Genomic DNA, 22,765 nt, shown 5'->3' on the forward strand with positions numbered 1-22,765 from the left:
TTATGAACACAGCGATGAGGAGAGAGAAAGCGGGTTGGTGGGTAGTAGTGCCAGGACTCTCAGTCCTCTAAGTCACCCCAAGTGGAAGATCGGCAGTGGGCCTGGCCGACTGTAAACTCTGGGCATAGCTGGTCGAAACCCACAAGGTGGTGTTGCCCCACTGTTCCATCAGAGGGAGAGGAGCAGTTTTCCCGTTTAGTATTCAAACGGCAAGGAAATCCCCAAGGGAAGCCAGAGTTCTACCAGCCGCTACTACCTGACAGACTGAGAGGCCAGAGATCCAACCGAGCTTTCCAAAAGAACGAAGACCTTGTTTTGGCAAGCCAGGGGGCATACTTGTGGTTTTTCTTTTGCTGGAACCCTTCCAGCTGGCCTTATTTTCTTGTGAATTTCCTAATAAACATTGTTCAAAAGAACCTCCCTTTGTTGTAATTTTTGTAGCTACCACTCGGCTTCACGGGAGTCCATAAGGCCCCTCAGCACTTGCATCCCGTGACTGGCACCTCTTACTCGCTGTGGAGCATGGAGATTGCTAGCTCGCACAAGAGAAAGCAACTCTGCTACACTCGTGCGCCTTCAACTCGCCACTGTGCGTCACATATTTACTTGACAGGATATCCATACGGCCTACTTCCATAGACCCAGATCTCATGCTCTCCCAGACCCTAACCACCTGCGTTCTCTGGCCTCATATCTCTTACCTCCATCCGACTTTGCCTTCTGTGTCAGCCCTGACTTCCTGTGTTCCATACCTCCCGCTTCCGAGCTCCAGCCAGTGTACACAGTTGTGTACAGGCGCGTTATAAATGCCACATCATATCACATCCTGCTTCCTTGAACCCCACACCTCTGGCTCCCATGGGATCCATACCCATTTACTTCATGGGAAATCCTTTGCTTGTCTAGCCCCCAAACATTCTGCTTCCCTAGCCCCCAAAAGTCCTGCACCCTCAGGCACCACCCCTTGCTTCTCTTACCTACGCACTATTTGTTCTCTTGAGCCCCACTGCTCCTGTGTCTCTGCGGCCCCCCCAACACTAACTTCCTAGAACCCACTTTCAATACGTTCCTGAGCCCCACACCTTTTGCTTCCCAGGGCACCATATCTCTTACGACCCAAAGCCAGACTGAGCGTTTCATCTTGGGACGCCCTACTAGGAAGTTATCTCCAGCGCTAGTGACTGGGACTCCACCAGCATGTGCACTTTACAAGGGATATTGTATAGTGCATGTACTGGTGGATAAGTTGAGTCCCAGTCACTGGCACTGGAGATAAGTTTCTAGCTCCTCCTGCGGCCTGCCGCCCTTCACAGCTCACTGTTAGCCCCAGCCATGTAGTCTAGCAATCACAACAGCTAAGTTACCACCTCAACTGAAGAATTCTGTAGCTGCATATAGTCTCAAAAGAACGGAACCTTGTACTCCAGCCCACGTGCTCAGGATACTTTTACAAAGGCACACATTTGAGACAACTGCTGAGACCGACCAGCCTACCCTCCCTACAGCTCGTATTTCCGCTGCACCCCACCCTCATCCCTGCACTTCTCCGGATCTAAGGACAAGCATCTGCAAGGAGACACAATCCTAAGGCCCAGAAGAAGGCACCATATCTGGAAGCCGAAACATCCGAGGACCAGGCACTTCATCAGCCGACCCTTCCTCAAACCTGGGAAGCACCTTCCCGACGTAGACCAAGGATTGGTCAACACCGAACTACAAAGAAATTTAACTCAGTTGGGGCTAACTTCATTATAAGAGTAAACAGGACAGTTACCCCTGGACACGCTGCCAAACTATTTTACTGCACTAACTTTGTGTAATATAGATATATTTGCACCATCATGTGGTTTCACATTTTTTCCACTGAGATTAATTTCCTACATTACAACGCAGCTGCTGTGGGCTCTCACCACACATACTGCATTGGCCACTAAGTGTCCAGTAATGTCATGTATGTCTTCCTGAAAATGTCGGATTCAATGCTAATTTCAGACTCATGCTCAAATTCAGTTACTGTGTTCAAACAAATTGGTTTATATTACATTGATTGTTTTACAACCATTATGTTTAAAAACATGAAATAAAATGCACGTAAATATTAACCAAGATGCTATTGAATTATAAATAGTGTTAACTGCAAATGATTTCCAATACTCAATGACAAATATGGTCACAGGTGATTTAACACCTAGTTCAGTTCATCAGAATAACACAGCATACACAAATATTAGAATGCTTCAATTCTAATCGGCGGTTACCCCTCCATGGTACACATTTCCAAAGTCAGACTCCTCCAGCTTCTAGGCCCCACAGCTACTTCCTACACAGATTTTCACCACTTGGTCCCTTTGCTTCACAGGCCTTGCTCCCCAAAGGTCCCTCAACTCCTGTGTACCAGCCCCACACCTCCTGCTCTGTAGGCTCCTGCTACTCACGTCCCACACCTCCAGTGCCCTCGCTCCCCCCACATCTCAGCTTTGGCCTGCCTATATGAGTGGAAACTTGTAGGTTAGCTTGTGCCTGGAGGTCAAGTGTGTGGATAGGCACCTGTCACCCTGATCATCTGCCTAGCCGACACCATTGAACTTCCCTATTCCAAGGTCCACCTATATCCCCTTGAGCAGTAGGGTGGCCATCACTGCCCACATAAAAGCAACCATTGAATTGCCCTTGTTGAGAGCCCCAAAGCCATAGAGCAGGTACGCTGTACCTCAATATGGCTGGAATCCCTAAGAGCTACTGCCATGCTACTTACAGAGCTTAAATGGCAGAGATGCGGTATACACATCCAACGTAACCTAACCTAACTTCAGTTGTGATAGTACATGGGGCTCAAGGTGCAGGGGAGGCTCAGCTAACCTAACTTCAGTTGTGATAGTACATGGGGCTCCAGGTGCAGGGGAGGCTCCGAGAGATCAGCTGGTGGTGCACCTAAACATTACAAGCACTCTCAAGGAAAGGCAGCCATTTGACACAGGGCCCATGGACTGGGTTTTGAACAACTTTAAATTCAGAGCATGAAATGCTGAAAGCCCCTTGTCTAAATAAGACTTTCTGCATTTACCTGCAGAATGCTGCCATAACATTCCAAATGAAACCCTACACTATGCAAGGTTTTGCTTTAACTTTGCAGACTATTCAATTCAAATCATCAGAAACAGGGTTCGAAATTGAGATAGATTCAGTGAGAAGGGGCTAAAACCAGCTCCTGGGTGTCGGGGTTCACCCTGAAGACAGGAGCTACCGCAGGGGAACCAGGAGCTACCAGAGCTGTTCCTTTAACTGTTTGTTCATATTGCATGAAACATTGTGTTTAAATGTGTAGAGGTTGTGCTCTAAATCTTTTTATTAACATTCTCAATTACTAAAAGTGAAAGTAGCATTTACATGTTTGGAAGGCACCAGTTGGCCCTATGAGCCGCTTGATTCAAGCTAACCAGGCTCTTCTATGCTAGAAGCAGGAGCTAAATAGCTTCCAGCACCCCTCAATTTCGAACCCTGAAAACATACGAGGTAACATTGAATGTGCAGAGTATTTTAGTTTCTATAGCAATCAAAATCAAGTGGATTATCCTTTCAAGTACTGTGATGCACATAAATGCAATACTGATAACGTCCCGTCCCCTTTCCTACATCCTTGCGGGGGCGTCCCTAGGCATGGGGACGATACCAGAACCTTGGCAGTGAAAAAAAGAGAGCGTTCCCTTAAAATTTAGTATAACCCACGGTCCTCAGGCCTAGTACGATAGTTGCTTGTTTTGTTCCTCCCCTCCGTTTCTGCACCCCTCTCCCTCACCTTTTGTTTTTCTCCAGCTCTATCAGAAATGTCATCAGGCCCAGTACGGTAGTCGCCTGTCTGTTTCCATTTCCTTCCCACTCTCCCCCTCCCTTCTGTAGCTCTTTCACTATTTGAAATGTTGTCAGGCCGAGTACGATAGTTAATTTCACATCCTTACTGTTCATGGCCTGTAAGAATGTCATTGTGTTTTCCTTTGTTCCCTCCTCCCTTGCCTTCAAGCGCTTTGAAACACATTGTGTATAGGCGCTATATAAATAAACTATCATATCATATCATATCCTGGGCCTTCGCGCCTTACTTCCCAGGACGTGGCTCCAGCACACACAATGGCAGACAAAATTGCAGCAGAGCCTGCACGCTGGCTCGCCATTGTAGTCACAGACACCTTAAACCACCATTTGTTGTATAACAAATAGCATAATAATAAATAAAATAAATAAGGCCTCCGGTGGCACCCTCTCCGTCAGAGTGGGAGGATCAGGGCGGATCCAGCCCTCATTGCTTGGGAATCGGCCTGACCCACAGGCTTCTGGTAACTGATCTCTTTAGAGGTATGTGTATACCAGCCAGCCTTTTCTTTACACTTTACAGTGTCCTAGGTGTCTCAATCCGGACAGAAGGGCCAGCGAATCCGAGTGCCAGGCTCCCGCCTATTCCTCATGCTCTGACCCCTTGGCGTGTGAAGATGGATTCTGTGTGTGCTTTATACTTCTTATGCGCTTGCAGCAAATGGCGGGTTCCCTTAAGTAGCTCACCAAAGAGGTGGTCCATCAGATGCTGCCTCCAAGGCCTGCGCCTCTTCCTCCAGGGGTTACGATCCCCCTGCTTCTGGCGGCTCCGCTTCCAGTGCAAGATCTGTCTGCTCCTCCCCCACCATATCCTCCTCCACCACCACCCTTGCTGTAGGCTCCTGAAGTGCCAGATCAGCCTCTGCAGGGTGCTAACCATGGGGGGGACCTGCTGGTACCTCGCCAAAAGGCTGCAGACTCCCCTCGTCCTTCGAAAGACGTCAGGGATGGTGATGCACAAGATGAGGAGGCTTCTGCCTTGCTCAAGGCCTTTCATGACCGCCTTCAGGGTCCGGCTGAATTCCTAGGTGTGCCGCAGCCAGAACAGGCACCACAAGAACCAGCAGTCCCAGTGGAGGTCTTGGTCCTTCGAACAACATGTCGCTCAGGCATCCCTTTGCAGAAGGACATCCTCACTCGAGCCAAGAAGGTCTGGGAAAAACCGAGGGCCAATGCTCAGCTGAACCAGAAGCTGGTGGTTGTCCGAACAGGTGTTGCTGGCATCGCACCAACAGCCTCATACCTCCGCCGTGGCACAATCCCTTGTGGTTACTGCAATCTAGTGATGCCAGGATTGATAGCACTGAACGAGGGAAGCAACTAACGGAGTGATTGGACTGTTCTGCGATCATGGTTTTAATTTCCATTGTAAATAGTAAGGAAAGTACTATGACATGAAATGGGCTGCATTTCTTGTCTTTTGTTGCCTTTTATGTGGGATGATGATGTACATTAGAAGAGTACGACTGCTGTTATTTTTTATTTTTGTATTGTTTTATCAAACTATGATCTTTCACAAAAGAATACAAATCCATATAAAACCATACAATTAGACAATTCAACTTATTGGCATTCAAATATAAAATCTTGATTTCACAATCCACACCTTAAATTAATAACCCTTCTGCAATGGCGCAGACAGCCTAACAAACGGTGGTGTGGAAGGTTGCCCAAAGCAATGCTAGAGGTTTCATCCAAAACCTTCCACCCATCACTTTTGTGGTCACAGTTTGTCTCACTATGTGAGAGAGGGTATGCCCAGACGTGGGTCCCTTGCTCGCTGCGCCATAGGGAACCAAACTGCACCTCACTGAGGAGGCCCTACAAGGCCGAAACATGTCTGGGGTTGCTTCTGTTTCCGTGCAGAGGGGACCTGGCCTAGCAGTTCGGGCTGGGCTGCTGCCATTGGTGGCGGCAGCTGACTGATTTGCATATGGCTGGACCCCTTTTGCAATGGTGCAGGCGGGCTAAAAAACGGTGGTGTGGAAGGTTGCCCAGAGCAATGCCAGTGGTTCAGTTTCATTCAAAACATTGCACCCATCACTTTTGTAATTCAAGTTATCCATACATATTATTCAGTAGGCCTATTTCTTTTGAACATTCTAATAACTTCTGAAGTTAGGAAAAGTTAATTACCAGAATACAAACGTTTCCACCATTGCTGTTATAAATGTAATGGATTACTTTCTAAATACATGTATTTGATTATAATGATGAATGTTATCAAACCAACTGAATGCCATGGTTAGTAAAGACTATCTGAGACGTTCAAACGTTGCCTTTTTTTAATGCAGCAGAGACTACTTCTCAGCATCCAAAAATGCGAAAACAGAGCACAGCACCAGGGCCGATCTTAGGGCAGGGCGGTCCGGGCGACTGCCTGGGGCGCCATAGCCTCCTGGGCGCCAAATTGTTCTTTTTCTGCACAGCACCCTCAGACTGGTATCATCACGCACGTACCAACCAATGTGCTCACGTGGAAGAAACTAGCTGCCTTTTAGAGAAAATCCAAAGACATCTCTATACCTTCTTTCGGTTCACAACACTGACGGACCCTCCACAGATCTGAAACAATCGGCATGAGGTGCACCAATCCTATGCCGAGAGCTCTAGCCTAAGAATGCCCCAGGCCCTGTACCGTACAAAGTATGGCACGATGGAGGGCCTGGGGGGTTAGGCGCAGGGTTGGGGACAAAACGACGCGAAAAGCAAGGGGAGGGGCAGCCAGGCGGCGCCCCCACCCTTGGTGCTGCCAGGAAACAAGCAACACAACAGGGAAAGGTACGAAGGAAAAGCAACTGGGGGGCAGGGGAAGCCCGGCCCCCAAAGGGACAACAAAGGAGCAGGGGAGTATAAGTAACCCCACAGAAACCAAGAGAAGGACAAACCAGGTAAGGAGCTCACCTCATTCGGGTAAGCTACTAGGGCCTGGAAAAGGGGGAGAAGGAAACATTTTGCATTTTACGTGTTTTCTATTCCCCAGGATCGTGCAGTTTTCCCTCACCTCAGCGGGTAAGCGGAAAGGAGTCATCCGGAAAAGAAGGAGAAGCGGTCACTCACCTCTGCGGGTAAGCGGAAAGGAGTCATCCGAAAAAGAAAGCGGTCGCTCACCTCTGCGGGTAAGCGGAAAGGAGTCATCCGAAAAAGAAGGGGAAGCGGTCGCTCACCTCTGTGGGTAAGCGGAAGTAGCTTGTCGTGCCAGGGACCAGAGAAGGTATTCGCCGGGGAAGAAGGCACCGTCCAGACCGACTGCGAGGGAACATCCACGTCGGAAGAAGAAACAGCTGGTGAACCAGGACGTCGACAGCGGTCGGAGGGAACAGCGTGAGGAGCGTGGCACCGTCCAGCATCAGGGAGACGGAGCACCGCGGGGAGAGGCAGCTGGAGGACTGTGAAAGCAGAGCAGGGAGGTGGAGACAACGCTCGGCCACAGCAAGCGAGCCAGGGAGGAGGGGCCGCACCGCCCACACGAACGAAGGAGGACTGCAACCTTTGCCCTGGCAACCAGGTTCAACAGAAGTAATTCGGAAAGAGAAACATGGTAGCAGAATGCCTAAAAGGGATCAATACGGGGGAAAAAGGCACAAGGACCTCGTGGCACAACGGTAGCACCTCTGACTCCAGATCAGAAGGTTGCGTGTTCAGATCACGCTGGGGTCAAGTAAGACTCAATTTTTTCGCGAAGAGGAGCGCCAACGGGCGGAAAGGGGGGCTTTACTGACAGCAGAGCCAAAGCGGCTTAAAGGGGCGGCTACACAGAAGCTATAAACCAATCCCTGTGGTGCAGTCAGTACATGCTGTGACTTGTACCCGAAAGGTTGGGGGGTTCGAGACAATCCTCCAACAACAAAAAATTCTGAAAGCGTTGTGACAAAACAATTTCAATTTTCTGAAAGCTAAGGGCGGCAAAACCAGAATGCAATTGAAGGCGAATTGCTAAAAATAGCAGATGGAAGATCAAGAAGAGCGCAAGAATTCAGCACATGGGCCTAAAAAGCTGAAAAATAATATGGAGCACAATGGGGGCTGGATGTTATGCAGAAGGAGGAAAGGGCAAGGGCAGTGTCGCCTTTGCTGCTAGAGGATTCCAGCGGCAGCGAGGAGGAGGTTACAATACCGCAAGGCTAGAAGAGGGCGAAAGAGGAGACAAGAGGCTCGCAGGAGCAGCTGGAGGAGCATAGGAAGAGGCAAAGGAAAGAAAACAAAAAAGGTACTGTGAAAATTAATAATAAAATTGGGTCAAAATTGTAAAAATGTTGAAAACATGCATCACGGCTCAGGGTAAGTCGCCCAGAGCCCGTGGGGCACAGAAAGCATGGGGTCGAACAAAGGGTGGTGTCAGCTGAAACGGAAAGTAGCGAGGACGAAGAGAGAGACCACTTCCAGGCATGGGTAAAATGGAAGGGGGTAATGAGTAAGGATAAACAGAAAAGAGCAAGGGTAGAAAGTGCAGGTGACGGTCAAGGGGCAGGAGGGCCAGGACCAGCAGACAACGGGGTCCCCATACCACAGGGGGTGGCACAAGGGATTCCGCCAGGGTCTATTCCCCAGGGGATGAACCCCAGCTTACCGATGACACGGGTCTCAGAACACCCCAAAAAATCTGAAATCCACCTTAGAGAACAAAGTTAGTGGGCAAGGGGTTTCATCATCCGAAACAGAGAGCAGCGAGAATGAGGAAAGGGATCATTGGAAGGCATGGGATAAATGGAAAGGTGGCGTAAACAAGGAGAGGGAGGCAGGGTCGGAACCCAGAGGGACTCCGGCCCCAACACTTTAGGGGGCACCAATAATGCCAAACTCAGGAGGGGTACCGCAAGGTACCAATCCACAGCCAATAGGACCTATAGGAGCAACAACAGTACCAGTGGCAGGGAACCCACCGCAGGGGGTGGCACCACCAGTGGTAGCAGCTGCAGTTAAAGCAGACAAGGAAAGGGGACCACTCATGACTAAATACGGCAGACCAACAATGAGAAAGGACCCACAGAGCAGGTCCACAAAGGCAAGGGGATGGTATATAAACGACAAGGTAAAGGGGAAAAAAGATGGAGAAAAGAGTTGGTTTTCCTAGTTCTCAAAAAAGAGTGATGAATGGGCAATAGAAGATATAAAAGAGGACGAGAAAGGCGTACTGAGGAGGGCAACAGTAGTAAAGAGCTTCGACAGCTGGATGACTGCCTTCCAGACAAATGCCCACCATTATATTACAGAAATTCCCAGAGGACGGGATAGCATTGGTAGCATATCAGCAGAGGGCGTTAAAAATATACAAGGCATGCGGGGTGGGATGCATGGAATGAAGAGGACCACGAGTTTAGATTAGAAATGGATTGTTTTCCGGATATGGGATGGGACTTTTTTTGTTTCGACATATTTAACGTATTAAAAGAAGAGTTGATCAGGAAAAAGGAATCACAGAAATGGCTAGGTATGCAAGGTGAGGAGGAATATTTCAGGGGCAAATGTCTACATATGGGGCGTGCCAGCTCATGGCATATTGATAGAGGGGAGGTTCAGTCCGGCAAGGGGCAGTCAGCTAATAGGGAGGAACAAGGCCACCGTGACAGAACTGCAAGCATTAGCTGAAAAGCTAAATACGGCGGGAAGGGTCATAGAACAAGGCAAGGTGGTTTTTAAAGAAGCATTGAGCCAAGGACAAGGGGGCCAGGATGGGGCTCCACATAGGTAGGATACGAGAAGGAACCAAGGGGAAAAGAGTGTTGCTCACGGGTGCGGCAAGGGGTCTTGGCGTTGGCGCAACACTAGGGTGAGAGTGGTGCGCAGAGAAATGACCAAAAGCAGGGCAGGAGGCTGCATGAGCTAGGAATAACACGCAGGCGGGAATTGTTTCCTAGCTGGGTAGCATTATGAGCAGCGGGAGAGGAGCTGAATAATAAAGAAATAGCGGTGCAGTCGGTTAACATGGCAGTGATGCACGGGTCGAATAAAGGGGGTGCATCATGCCCAGTTGTATTAAAAGTGTAGCTGTCACCTTGGCGCATTTTCAGTGGCGAGAGGTTCAGGGATCCAAGGCCGGGCGCCAGAAAGGAGAAAACGCCCACGCCAAAGAAGGCATGGGTCCCAACAAAAACTCTGGAAAGGGAAGAACGGTTGACTATAAGGTTAACTCAAAAAGTTTAAAAAAAAAATAATAATAATAATTTTCGGCGGAGAAAAGGTTTGAATGCTTGGTAAGGGCATTGGCCAAAGGGAAAAAGAAAAGTGGAAATGTCCACGAAAAGCTCTGGAATGATAAGAACGGTTAACTACAAGGTTAACGCAAAAAGGAAAAGGAAAACCGCAGGGGAGTACAATGTGTAAAAAAGAAAAAAAAACTAAAAAAAAAAATTGCAGAGAAAGTGTGTGAAGGTTTGGAAGAGGCATTGGCCAAAAGGAAAAAGAAAAGTCCATTAAAAACCTGGAAAGGAAAGTACGGTTGACTACAAGGTTAACTCCAAAGGGAAAAAGGATACAGGGCGGGTCATAAACAAGCGAGCAAGGAACGCCCTAACGTACAAAACAGGTAAGCAGTACGAAAAGCAGTTAATAAATGCAGTGGTGGAAACAGGAGCGCAGGATGTGGGTGTCATTTCGGCAAAAAGGGGTGAATGTTGGGAAGAGGCATTGGCCAAAGGGAGAAAGAAGAGCTGGGCCGTGGAATACCATGGGGATTTCAGGGCAGGGGAACTAATGGCCCGTCACACGATAGATGGGGAGGGCCAGGCAAAAAGCGAGGTTAGTGTACCAGTCGGGTAGAGGGAGAGCAATATACCTGAACTGCATCGGAGAGAAGGACTACTACCATAGAGGCAGCAGCAGCAGGTATACGGCGTAGCATGGCACGCAAAGGGGGGAAAAACAGAAAGTTTCATGTCAGAATTTATAGCACGGAGAACCTGGGGTGCACCTGTCGACTAAGGGAAGGGGGGTCTTTGTTATAACAACATTCTCAGGGCAGATAGGGGCGCTTTTGGGGGGGCCTGAGCGGCTGAGGCAACATCCACTCAGGTGTGGCGGCACGTGTCCGGAGTCGGATGCCCAAGGGTAACAAAGACTTGCTGAGGAGAAGGCTGGGCATCTCCTCCAACCCTGGACACAAGGTGCCCAAAAGCATCTGGTGTGATGCATTCTGTTATGTTATGTTTTGGTGTTATTTTCGGTAGAAAATAAATAAGCCTACGGCCTATAAGTTTTCCACACCCAAGTCTGCTTGTCATATTATTCCATAGTCGGGGTACAAGGAACAAGAGCGAAGGGGGGGGGGGGCACACTACACAGCCTATGGAGAGATCCCCAAGTACACGCCCTGTTGCCCGTGCCTCTGCGGCACAGCAGGTCATTATCATGTAAGATAGTGAAGCACTGCACGCCACCAGCCCTCCTTAGGTGGGTGTTGCGGGGGAGCTGGGTTCTTTACAGTTCACGAGGCGAGGGGACACACGGGTTGATGGCACCCGCCCCTTTTTTTCAAAGGGCAGGCGCTGTTCCCCTGACGTTTCTTGAGGCCGTCACAAAAAAGCATGCTCCATTTAATGGAATTAAAAAGGCAGCACAGGTCGCCATCGCGTGCAGCCAGGGTTCAAACCCAGGCCAATGCAGTCTTCAGGCCGGGGACCCGTCCACCAGGCCACATAGTACAGTGAGCAGCATCTGTGTGAAATAGTTCAGATTGGGAGCCGTTCCATGCAGATTCTTGGTTACAAAGAGTTCACCACTTTGCCAGCAATGTTCTAGAAAAATCATCTTTCTCTGGTTGTTTTCCGGATGTTTGCGATTCGTTTCCTGAAGCAGATGCTCATTTGCCCTGTGCAGTTGTTTCGATTCAGAAGACCACTTAGATGGCATTTGCATATTTCACTGTAAGAAACGTTCAATTGCTGTGATGCCACTTATTGATACGTGTAGGCCTCGTGTCCTTGTCCAGCTGAAACTGCCTTTGGCGCCAGGGAAAATGCGTGGCCGGCCTTCTGCGCAAAACAGGAGGTCTGGGAAATATTTCCCATCTCCTTCCCGGATGCTGTGACTGGACGCATCTGTGGAGTATTGGAGCCACAGAGTTCAAGCAGCAGGTTTAAAGGAACCCCAGGCATTAATTAGACCCTATTGTCACACAAATCTGTGAAGCTCAGTGCTTTGTGGAGAGATGGGCTAAGCAGGAAAGCCCCCCGCCCCGCCCCCACACTCATTTCCATTACGCAATAAGGGAGAGAAATTAGAATAACGCGATATCTCATCACACCCTGATATAGAAATTATACGATCTTATCATAGTGCTGAAGGTCACCCGAAGGTCACCTCTCAACGCCCCAGCATTGCCAACACAGACCAAAGCCTAAATATGAGCGGGTTCAAGCCAATTCTGCGACTTCGAGGAGCAAGAATGAGCGTTATGCCACATGATAATTTTATTAGACAAGATTACGGGGTGGAACCCACCTGGTGTGCAAAATAGTGATAGTATTTTAAGACATATCCGGCAGAAAGAACAAGAGCACGTGCCAGAGCAATTAGGCAATATTAATCGTGCCTTATGGGGACAAAGCAGGCAAGGGGAGGCCCAGCCTGGGTCCGAGTCGCATACATATAAGTAACCAGGGTATGAATATGAGGAAAGGACTATTGCTCAGCGGTACAGCGATGAGTAGTTGTTTCTCATCTCCTGCTCAGCCCTCTGGCTACTACTAAACTAGCAGTGATCCCAGCCATAGAGGTAAAACAGGCAGAACTCAATGGGGGTGGGGGGGGAGTGGGGGATTGTGCGCAAAAGCCTGGGGCAGGATGGTAACTCTGGGGTGTGCGGAATCGCTGGGGTGGGTCGCCTAGAAACGCTGGGGTGGAGCAGTGCGCACTCTCTCGTAGAGGGAGGAGCAGTGAGGTCTCTCCTCTAGAGGAATAGGTCTGGGATTCCACAGGAGCAAGGAGTCTCCAAGCGGATCAGTGAGGGGCCTGCTAGAGAAGAGCTGTAGATGGTTACCTGCAAGAGAGCTCCTAGAGGAGTTACAGCAGCCGGGAGACTACTCCTAAATCAGCTACAAGGTCTCCTAGGAGAGCTGTGAAAGGACTTCTGGTGGAGCTGTGGTGTTCAGGAAAGGGGGGCCTGCACAACGGGCATACAGCTAATCATGAATCCCAAGGTTACAATTCACCCCTGCTCAATGACACCCTCTTCATGACTCGTGAAGTTCAGCCTTCTAGCCAAGATCAATGAAATTGTGTGAAAGCACTGAACAAGAGGGAAGAACAAGTTACTTTCTTACCTGGTAACGTTCTTTCGATGGGATGGTCCGACGACGTATTCCATATCTATGACATGTAATCATCACAGCTGTGCTGCTTCGGAAACTTTTTTCGGCGTCTGCGTCGATGACGTCGATGCGCCGTCGTCGAGGCTCTCCTCCGACGTCATCCGATGTGATAAGTAGGACGCACGACGCCCGTAGCCTCAGTTGTAGTTTTTACCCCCAGAACGTGTGACATTAGTCAACTGTCAGTCAGACAAAAAGCCTTGCGGAACGTAAGCTGCAATCGCAAAAGAAATTCTGCAGCGGGGAAGGCACGGAGGGAGCGATATGGAATACGTCGTCGGACCATCCCATTGAAAGAACGTTACCAGGTAAGAAAGTAACTTGTTTTTCGAGGGGATTGGGTCCTCCTATGTATTCCATATCTATGACAGACTCCCAAAGCAGTACCAGAGCAAGGAGGAGGGAAAGAATTTAGAATCAAAATTTAGAATTGCCAATCAAATAGCAGAGCAAAGGACCGCCTTGCCAAAGGCCAGATCCTGTCCTCGGATGGAATCGAGGGAATAGTGACGTACAAATGTATGTACTGAAGCCCAGGTGGCTGCATCACAGATGTTGCGAATAGGAACACCCCTCTGCAGAGCAGTAGATGCAGCCATACCCCTGGTAGAATGGGCCCGCAAGCCAGCCGGTGGGTCCTTACCCGCCAAGCGGTAACACTCCGAGATGGCCAAAATAATCCAGCGAGGCAAAGTCTGTTTCGTCACAGCTTGTCCCAAACGCTTTCCAGCGTAACCAAAAAAGAGTTGATCGTCCACACTGACCCGGGACATGCGTGAAACATAAAAGCTTAAAGCTCTCCTAGGATCAAGCCTATGGAGCCTCTCCTCTTCCGTACCAGGATGCGGAGGAGGATAGAATGCCGGAAGAACAACCTTCTGGGCCAAATGAAATTCCGTCACTACCTTCGGGAGAAAAGAAGGACGAACTCTAAGGACAACCCTGTCCTTGTGAAATACAGTGAAGGGTGGCTTAACTGAAAGTGCCTTTAACTCACTCACTCTGCGAGCGGAAGTAACCGCAACTAAAAACACAGTTTTCAGAGTTAACAGCCTCAAAGGGCAAGAATGTAAAGGCTCAAACGGAGCACCCATAAGAAACTTACGAACAAGGTTTAAATCCCAACCGGGCACCAGGAAAGGTGACGGAGGGAACACATTAGTGAGCCCTTTCAGAAATTGTGAAATTAAAGGGATTTTAAAGTAAGAACACTCTTCAGACGAGCGCTTAAAGATGGACAGCGCCGCCAGGTAACCTTTAATGGTACCCACTTGCAAGCCCTTGTGGGCCAAAGAAAGTAAAAAGGACAGAGCCATGGGGATGTCACATGCAAAAGGATCCACGTTCTGAACTCTGCACCAGTTGCAGAACTTACGCCAACGGTACAGAGACTTTGTTGCTGGTCTTCGGGCCGAAAGCAACACCTCCATCACGTCTTCAGGGAAGTCCCAATCCTTATACCTCAACCTTTCAGAAGCCAAGCGTGAAGGTTGAGGGATCTTACCCCTGGATGGAGAACCTGACCCCCCTCCCGTGAGAGCAGATCGTCTCGGTAGGGAAGACGACGTGGAGGGCAGATGGACAAGTCGAGAAGGTCCGGGTACCACGTCCTCCGAGCCCACGCCGGAGCAATGAGGATCATCCAGGAACCGAACTTCCGTAACCTCCACAGCACTTGCGGGATGACGGGGACTGGAGGAAACACGTATAGCAGCGGGAAAGACCACTCCACCACGAACGCGTCTCCTAAGGCTCCTTTTGGAGGAAATTCCCGCGAGCAAAACCTTTCACACTTCCGGTTGACACTGGAGGCGAAGAGATCCACTTGAGGGGTCCCCCAAAGGGTGAAGATCTCCAGGAGAATCTCCTAAGCCAACTCCTACTCGTGAGAGATCATGCTCTGCCTGCTCAGAGTGTCCGCCGTCACGTTTTCGTCTCCGGCCAGATGAACTGCCGAGATCGAAACTTCCTGCTGGATGGCCCAGAACTCGAGCTGCATCGCCTCCCTGCACAGAGGAAGTGACCCTGCCCCCCCCCCCTTTTTGTTGAGGTAGTGCATGGCCACTGTGTTGTCCGTCAGGATCAGGACACTCTTTCCTCGCACAGTCGGCAGAAAAGCCTTCAGGGCTAGCCTGACGGCCCTCAGCTCCAACAGATTGATATGGAGTCTGGACTCCGACGGAGACCAACGACCGCTGACTGTCAGCCCGTTGGCATGAGCTCCCCATCCCGTGAGGGATGCATCCATCACGATCGTCACCTCCGGCCAGGGAAGCCAAAATGGAGCCCCCTTCATCAAGTTTCCTTCGACGGCCCACCACAGAAGGTCCCGGGCGACCGAGGGCGGCACCTGAACCGGGTCCGACATCTTGCCGGAGGACTGCGACCATTGCATCTTGAGTGACCACTGCAAAGATCTCATCCGCAGGCGAGCCTCTGGCACCAGAAGAATGCAGGATGCCATGAGGCCAAGCAACCTCAAGAACTCGAACGCTGGGAGCGTCTGGGCATGCTGAAACTTGTGCACCATCTGCTGAATGTGAAGAGCCCTCACCTGGGGAGGAAAACACTGCCCCAGGGAAGTGTCGAGCACTGCTCCGATGTACTGGAGCCGCTGTGTTGGCGTCAAATGGGACTTATTTAAATTGAGGGAGAAGCCCAGCCTGTGAAGGGAGTGGCAGGTGACGGACAGATGATCCAGGACTTGCTCGGGAGAGCTCCCCCTGATCAACCAATCGTCCAGGTAGGGGTAGACGTGAATCCCCCCTTGCCTGAGATGCGCTGCCACCACCACCATGAGCTTGGTGAAAACCCTCGGGGCGGAGGTCAATCCGAACGGCAGGACTCGAAACTGAAAGTGCGAGTCGACAACCGCGAACCTCAGGTATTTCTTGTGCTTGGGATGGATCGGCACATGGAAGTAAGCATCCTTGAGGTCGAGAGACACCAACCAGTCCTGAAGCTGAAGGGCCTGGAGGACTTGAGAGAGAGTAACCATCTTGAACTTGTCCTTCCTGAGGAGTTTGTTCAAACCGCGCAAGTCCATGATGGGTCTCAATCCCCCGTCTTTCTTCGAAATCAAAAAATAAGGGGAATACCATCCCTTGTTCCTCTCCGCTACAGGCACCAGTTCTATGGCGCCTTTCTCCAGCAGGGCTTGAATTTCCTGAGCAAGGAGCGGATCCGGACTCTGCAAAGAGAGGTTCCCCGGTGGATTGCCGCGAGGCCTGTGCCGAAAGGGAAGACAGTAGCCGTGGGTTATGATCTCCAGAACCCACACATCTGAAGTAATGGCACGCCACTCTACAAGATGCTGCAACAGCCTTCCCCCAACCGGCGAACCATGGGACATGGCCTCATGACTGAGTGGTAGCGGCTGCGGCATTATCTTAGGGCAAAGAGGCAACTGCCCGAGCGGCCTTGGCATCACGGGTACCCTGTCGTCCACCTCTGGTACCCCTGTGTTGGCCTCTTTGACTGCCAGCTCCTCTCGCTTTACTGAAGGACGAGTAATAGCGAAAGGAACCACCCCTCCATTGCTGTCCCCTAGGACGAAAAGGCGGAGGTTGGCGAACTGCAGCGCCCAACGACTTCGCTGCAGCTTTTGAGGTCTGCAACCTCTCAAGGCTCTCGTCAGCCTTGCTGCCAAAAAGGTGTTCACCGTCAAAGGGCATGTTGAGGAGCTGGGACTGCACATCAGGAACAACCCCGACTTCCGCAACCACGCAAACCTGCGTATCACGGTGCTCGCCGCCATGGACCTGCTGACGCATTCAGCCAAGTCCAAACCCGACTGAACGGACTCACACATCCTTACCATCCTGGACCATAGCAAAGAAACCATCCCGTTCGTCCCCTTCGGGAATATGTTCAGCCGCTAACGCAACACAGTTCCACAGAGTGTGTGTGAAACGAGACAAGGCACAAATGGAGTTGGCCGCCTGAAGCGCCATACCCCCAGAAGAAAACACTTTCTTCGCCCAGCCATCAAAACGTTTGTCGTCCCTACCAGAAGGGATGGTAGGGTACGACGCCTGCTTTGCCGGGGCTGTGGCCGCCTGCACCACCAAACTCTCCCGAGTGGGGTGCCTGGTCAAGTAGCAGGGGTCGCTACTGGCTGGACGGTATTTTCGCGACAAGGACCTGCCCACCGCAGGGAGACTCTCCGGAGCAGTCCAAGCCGCCGCCACCCTTTTCTGTAAAGCCATATGGAACGGCAGTACCGGGTCAGTTGGGGGACCAACATCAAGGATGTCCGTGAGATCATCCTGCACAAACTCCCCTGGGGGAGCAGACCATCCCAAGTACTCAGAAACCCTAGCCATAAGACGTCGGTACGAGGAATCGGCATGAGAGCCAGGCTCAGGCCTACAAAACTCCACCTCCGGACAGGTGTCCAGTCCACTGGCATCATGCAGTGACTGCCCCAAATCGTCAAACTGACTATGGCCCGAGACAATTTCATCTGGAACCTGACTAGGAACCAGGCCATCAGAATCCTCATCCGCCTCTGAAATATATTCCAGGTGGCGAAAAGAAGGCACCCGAGAGTGCTTGCTCTTAACCAGAGCCTTCCTAAGGGGTTCCCCGGTGGCACGTGGTACCTCTGACACGAAAGGCATCGAGGGCATCGAGTGAATCGGCGCCGAGAGAACAGGCATCGGCGTCGAGAGGATCGGCGTCGACGAATTCGGCATCGACGTCAGATGCAGCACCGCCAGCATCGGCAGCGTCGACACAGTCCTCGAAGCCGGAGCTCCGAGCGTGTCCTTCGACGACCTGAGCGTCGACGGCTTCGACGACTTCCTCGGAGCCGGAGCCTCGAGAAAGCCTGTCGACGCCTCAGACGTCGATGTCTTCCTCGAAGACATCACAGGTGCACACAGTCTCGAACGCGTCGAGGACCGGAACCTGGAACGGGTACGTCGAGAACGAGTCCCCTTGTCCGAACGGGACCTCTCTCGTGACTCGTGCCGACCACTCTTGCGAGCGGTGTCTCTCGACCTCTCACGACCGACCCCACTCGGGGGCGCGGACGGCTTAGTACCCTGCGACTCGAGAATCGCCAGCATTTTCTTCCCGAAGGAAGCCCATTCCTCCGGCGTCGCACGGCTGGTGGGGTAAGCGACGTGCCGGGCAGAGTCCTCCGAAGAGGACTTGGAAGACGACCGGTGTCGGCGCTTCCGAGAATGCCTCGAAGAGGCTGAGGAGTGGCGAGACCGACTCCTAGAAGGAGACCCACAAGACTTCCGACGATGACGCGGAGAGTCTCCTCTCGAATCATCCGTCGAAAGCCCTGCAGGCTTCGACTTCCAGGGCTTGGACACCCGACCTACCGACAACTTCTTCTTACGTTCACGTAAGGCTTTGGACGTGAGCAACTGGCAGTCGATACAGTCATCCGTGTCGAGGGCCTCCCCGAGGCACCAGAGGCAGGCGTCGTGCGAGTCCGTCACCGACATCTTGGACCCACACTCCCCACACTTCTTGAAGCCCGGACGCGGGGTCGAAGACGAAGTAGAAGACATCTTCACACAAAGGATTTTCACAAAAACGAACAGGTTCGAAGAACCGAGAAGAACAGAACTCCAAACAGTCGAGGCGTTAACCGAGATTCACGAAGCAACACGTTCGCGGAAAAAACGGAACTGAGACTACGGGCGTCGTGCGTCCTACTTATCACATCGGATGACGTCAGACGTCGGAGGAGGTCCTTGACGACGGCGTTTCAACGTAATCGACGCAGGACGCAGATGCCGAAAAAAGTTTCCGAAGCAGCACAGCTGTGGTGATTACATGTCATAGATATGGAATACATCGGAGGACCCAATCCCCTCGAATATAAAAATACATTCTGAATTTACAATGCGCATAATTAAGTTACCAGTCTGTTGGAAAGTGGATTCCCAGCTAACTGGAGTTGGCACACAAAAAGGCAGTGTAGTGGAGGCCCTCAGGAACAGATATAGCTCTGAACAGCCCACTGCTGTATCCCATCCAGGCTACCTAGCCATGGTGTTCTATGCTATTGTGACCAGAGACCCCTTGAGTCTACCCTCTCCTGGAGTTGCATGCGTTATGTGGTGAACCAGAAGGGGGAACACGACTAGGACTTTGCAAGTTCAAAGACATTTTATTAAAATAATATGAAAACATGCCTATCTAACCTTATTCCTTTAAGGGTAATTCCCTACTTAAACTAAAGTAAGGGTGCTTCTTAAAATTTCAAAACAATACAGTCGTCTGTCCAAAACCTACTTGCTATCTGGCCCTAGCACGGAGTCGAGCAATAGCCTCGCCACTCGGGCTTTGCTTGGGTTTCCACCCAAAGAAGTGCTTTTCACATTTCCCTTTGGCTGTGCACATGACCTTCTAGGCCATGTGCAGGCAGACCAGGAAGGTGGTCATCATGGCCTTCTAGGCCACGTGCAGGCAGACCAGGAAGGTGGTCATCATGGCCTCATAGGCCATGTGCAGACAGAAAGGTGGTCATCATGGCCTCCTAGGCCACATGCAGGCGGACTAGGAAGGTGGTCATCATGGCCTTCTAGGCCACGTGCAGGCAGACCAGGAAGGTGGTCATCATGGGCTTCTAGGCCACGTGCAGGCAGACCAGGAAGGTGGTCATCATGGCCTCTTAGGCCACGTGCAGACAGAAAGGTGGTCATCATGGCCTCCTAGGCCACATGCAGGCGGACCAGGAAGGTGGCCATCATGGCCTTCTAGGCCACGTGCAGGCAGGCCAGGAAGGTGGCCATCATGGCCTTCTAGGCCACGTGCAGGCAGGCCAGGAAGGTGGTCATCATGGCCTTCCAGGCCACGTGCAGGCGGACCAGGAAGGTGGTCATCATGGCCTTCTAGGCCACGTGCAGGCAGACCAGGAAGGTGGTCATCATGGCCTTCTAGGCCACGTGCAGGCAGACCAGGAAGGTGGTCATCATGGCCTTCTAGGCCACGTGCAGGCAGACCAGGAAGGTGGTCATCATGGCCAAAGGAGCACGGCTGGGGAGTGCTGGGTCCCAGCATTCCCCTGACCTTGTCCGCCACTCTGGTTCTCCTGCCTTTCACAGTGGTTCCAGGGTGGTGACAGGGTCTGGGGAGTGTAGCGAAGTGGCTTTTCTCTCACTGTCCCAGACTTGCTGCCACAGACCGCGGTGCCAAGGAGCTGAATATGGAATGGGGGTGTCTGGAGACACGCAGAGTATCCACCCTAGAGGCGTAGCCAGGATTGTATAACAAATAGGGGCACGAGGCTTATGTAGTTTGGCCCACCACAGTAACATTAACAGATTGGGCATTTAAAGATTTTGGAAGGGCCTTGTCCACTCAGGCCCTACTACCCTGTCTACGCCTCTGATCCAGCCTACACCCCTCTTTTCCCTGTGCCAGTGACCCAGATACCTTTGAATTGGGTGCTTTTCGGTGTGATTTCCTCACAAATTATATGAGGAGATGCCCCGATTTGTGTACAGAACGTTTCCTAACATTACTTTCAGCACTTGATAAAATGAAAAAAAGAACAAAACAGCTATAATCAATAGATGCTGATGATATGTTCCCTGGTGTTCACTGCTGGTGCAGGTTGACATTCCATAGACACACCAGCCCCCTACCCTTCGATGTAGTTAGGTTGCATAGAATTCACAGTAGATGTGTTCCTTCCCCAGACTTTATGCAGATGGTCTCCCAGTGTTTCAACGAAGAAAATTCCTTTGCGGTAATTTACTTTGTGGAAAAATAACATAATTGTCGGTTAAGGGGGCAAAGAGAGGTGGGTAGGGGTTGAGGGTAGGGGTAGCAGTGAAGGGGAGTTTTGGGGGTGGGGTGGAACCCTCAATAAAAAATAAAAAACATAGAAGTAAAAATTAGACATAATTTCCACAAAGATATTTCTTAAAAAAATTATTTATGTTTTGGTTTTAGTTACAAAACCTTTCATCATCTGGTATTTAATGCAATGTATTTAGTGGAAATGACATGGAACCTAAGAAATCCTTTGCAAGCTTCACTCGAGCCATCATCCACAGACATACATGCAGATACGTTTCCTAGACAAGATCACTGCAGACATGTCCCCGTGAGGTGAGATCACTGCAGACATGTCCCCGTGAGGTGAGATCACTGCAGACATGTCCCCGTGAGATCACTGCAGACATGTCCCCGTGAGATCACTGCAGACATGTCCCTGTGAGGTGAGATCACTGCAGACATGTCCCGGTGAGGTGAGATCACTGCGGACATGTCCCCGTGAGGTGAGATCACTGCAGACATGTCCCCGTGAGGTGAGATCACTGCAGACATGTCCCCATGAGGTGAGATCACTGCAGACATGTCCCCGTGAGGTGAGATCACTGCAGACATGTCCCCGTGAGGTGAGATCACTGCAGACATGTCCCCGTGAGGTGAGATCACTGCAGACATGTCCCCGTGAGGTGAGATCACTGCAGACATGTCCCCGTGAGATCACTGCAGACATGTCCCCGTGAGATCACTGCAGACATGTCCCCGTGAGGTGAGATCACTGCAGACATGCCCCGTGAGGTGAGATCACTGCAGACATGTCCCCGTGAGGTGAGATCCCTGCAGACATGTCCCCGTGAGGTGAGATCACTGCAGACATGTCCCCGTGAGGTGAGATCACTGCAGACATGTCCCCGTGAGGTGAGATCACTGCAGACATGTCCCCGTGAGATCACTGCAGACATGTCCCCGTGAGATCACTGCAGACATGCCCCGTGAGGTGAGATCACTGCAGACATGTCCCCGTGAGGTGAGATCACTGCAGACATGTCCCCGTGAGATCACTGCAGACATGTCCCCGTGAGTTGAGATCACTGCAGACATGTCCCCGTGAGGTGAGATCACTGCAGACATGTCCCCGTGAGGTGAGATCACTGCAGACATGTCCCCGTGAGATCACTGCAGACATGTCCCCGTGAGGTGAGATCACTGCAGACATGTCCCCCTGAGATCACTGCAGACATGTCCCCGTGAGATCACTGCAGACATGTCCCCGTGAGGTGAGATCACTGCAGACATGCCCCGTGAGGTGAGATCACTGCAGACATGTCCCCGTGAGATCACTGCAGACATGTCCCCGTGAGGTGAGATCACTGCAGACATGTCCCCGTGAGGTGAGATCACTGCAGACATGCCCCGTGAGGTGAGATCACTGCAGACATGTCCCCGTGAGATCAGTGCAGACATGTCCCCGTGACGTGAGATCACTTCAGACATGCCCCGTGAGGTGAGATCACTGCAGACATGTCCCAGTGAGATCACTGCAGACATGCCCCGTGAGGTGAGATCACTGCAGACATGCCCCGTGAGGTGAGATCACTGCAGACATGTCCCCGTGAGGTGAGATCACTGCGGACATGTCCCCGTGAGGTGAGATCACTGCAGACATGTCCCCGTGAGATCACTGCAGACATGTCCCCGTGAGGTGAGATCACTGCAGACATGTCCCCGTGAGATGAGATCACTGAGGACATGTTCCCTAAAGATCAGTGCAATTAATTCCTAAGACTTTAATGCAGGTATGTTCCACACACTCCAACACAACACCCCTAGAATAATGCCCCATTGTA

At 51.1% G+C, this 22,765-nt stretch overlaps 1 protein-coding gene across 1 annotated transcript in view; it reads right to left on the minus strand.

The window, feature by feature from the left end:
* Nucleotides 1-22,765, minus strand: part of EIF2B3 (eukaryotic translation initiation factor 2B subunit gamma) — a 1,062,507-nt gene that overhangs the window by 490,375 nt on the left and 549,367 nt on the right. The gene's annotated exons all lie outside the window — the stretch shown is intronic.

Source organism: Ambystoma mexicanum, chromosome 1q (assembly GCF_040938575.1).
Source record: "Ambystoma mexicanum isolate Mex_15411 chromosome 1q, UKY_AmexF1_1, whole genome shotgun sequence".
NCBI lineage: Eukaryota > Metazoa > Chordata > Amphibia > Caudata > Ambystomatidae > Ambystoma > Ambystoma mexicanum.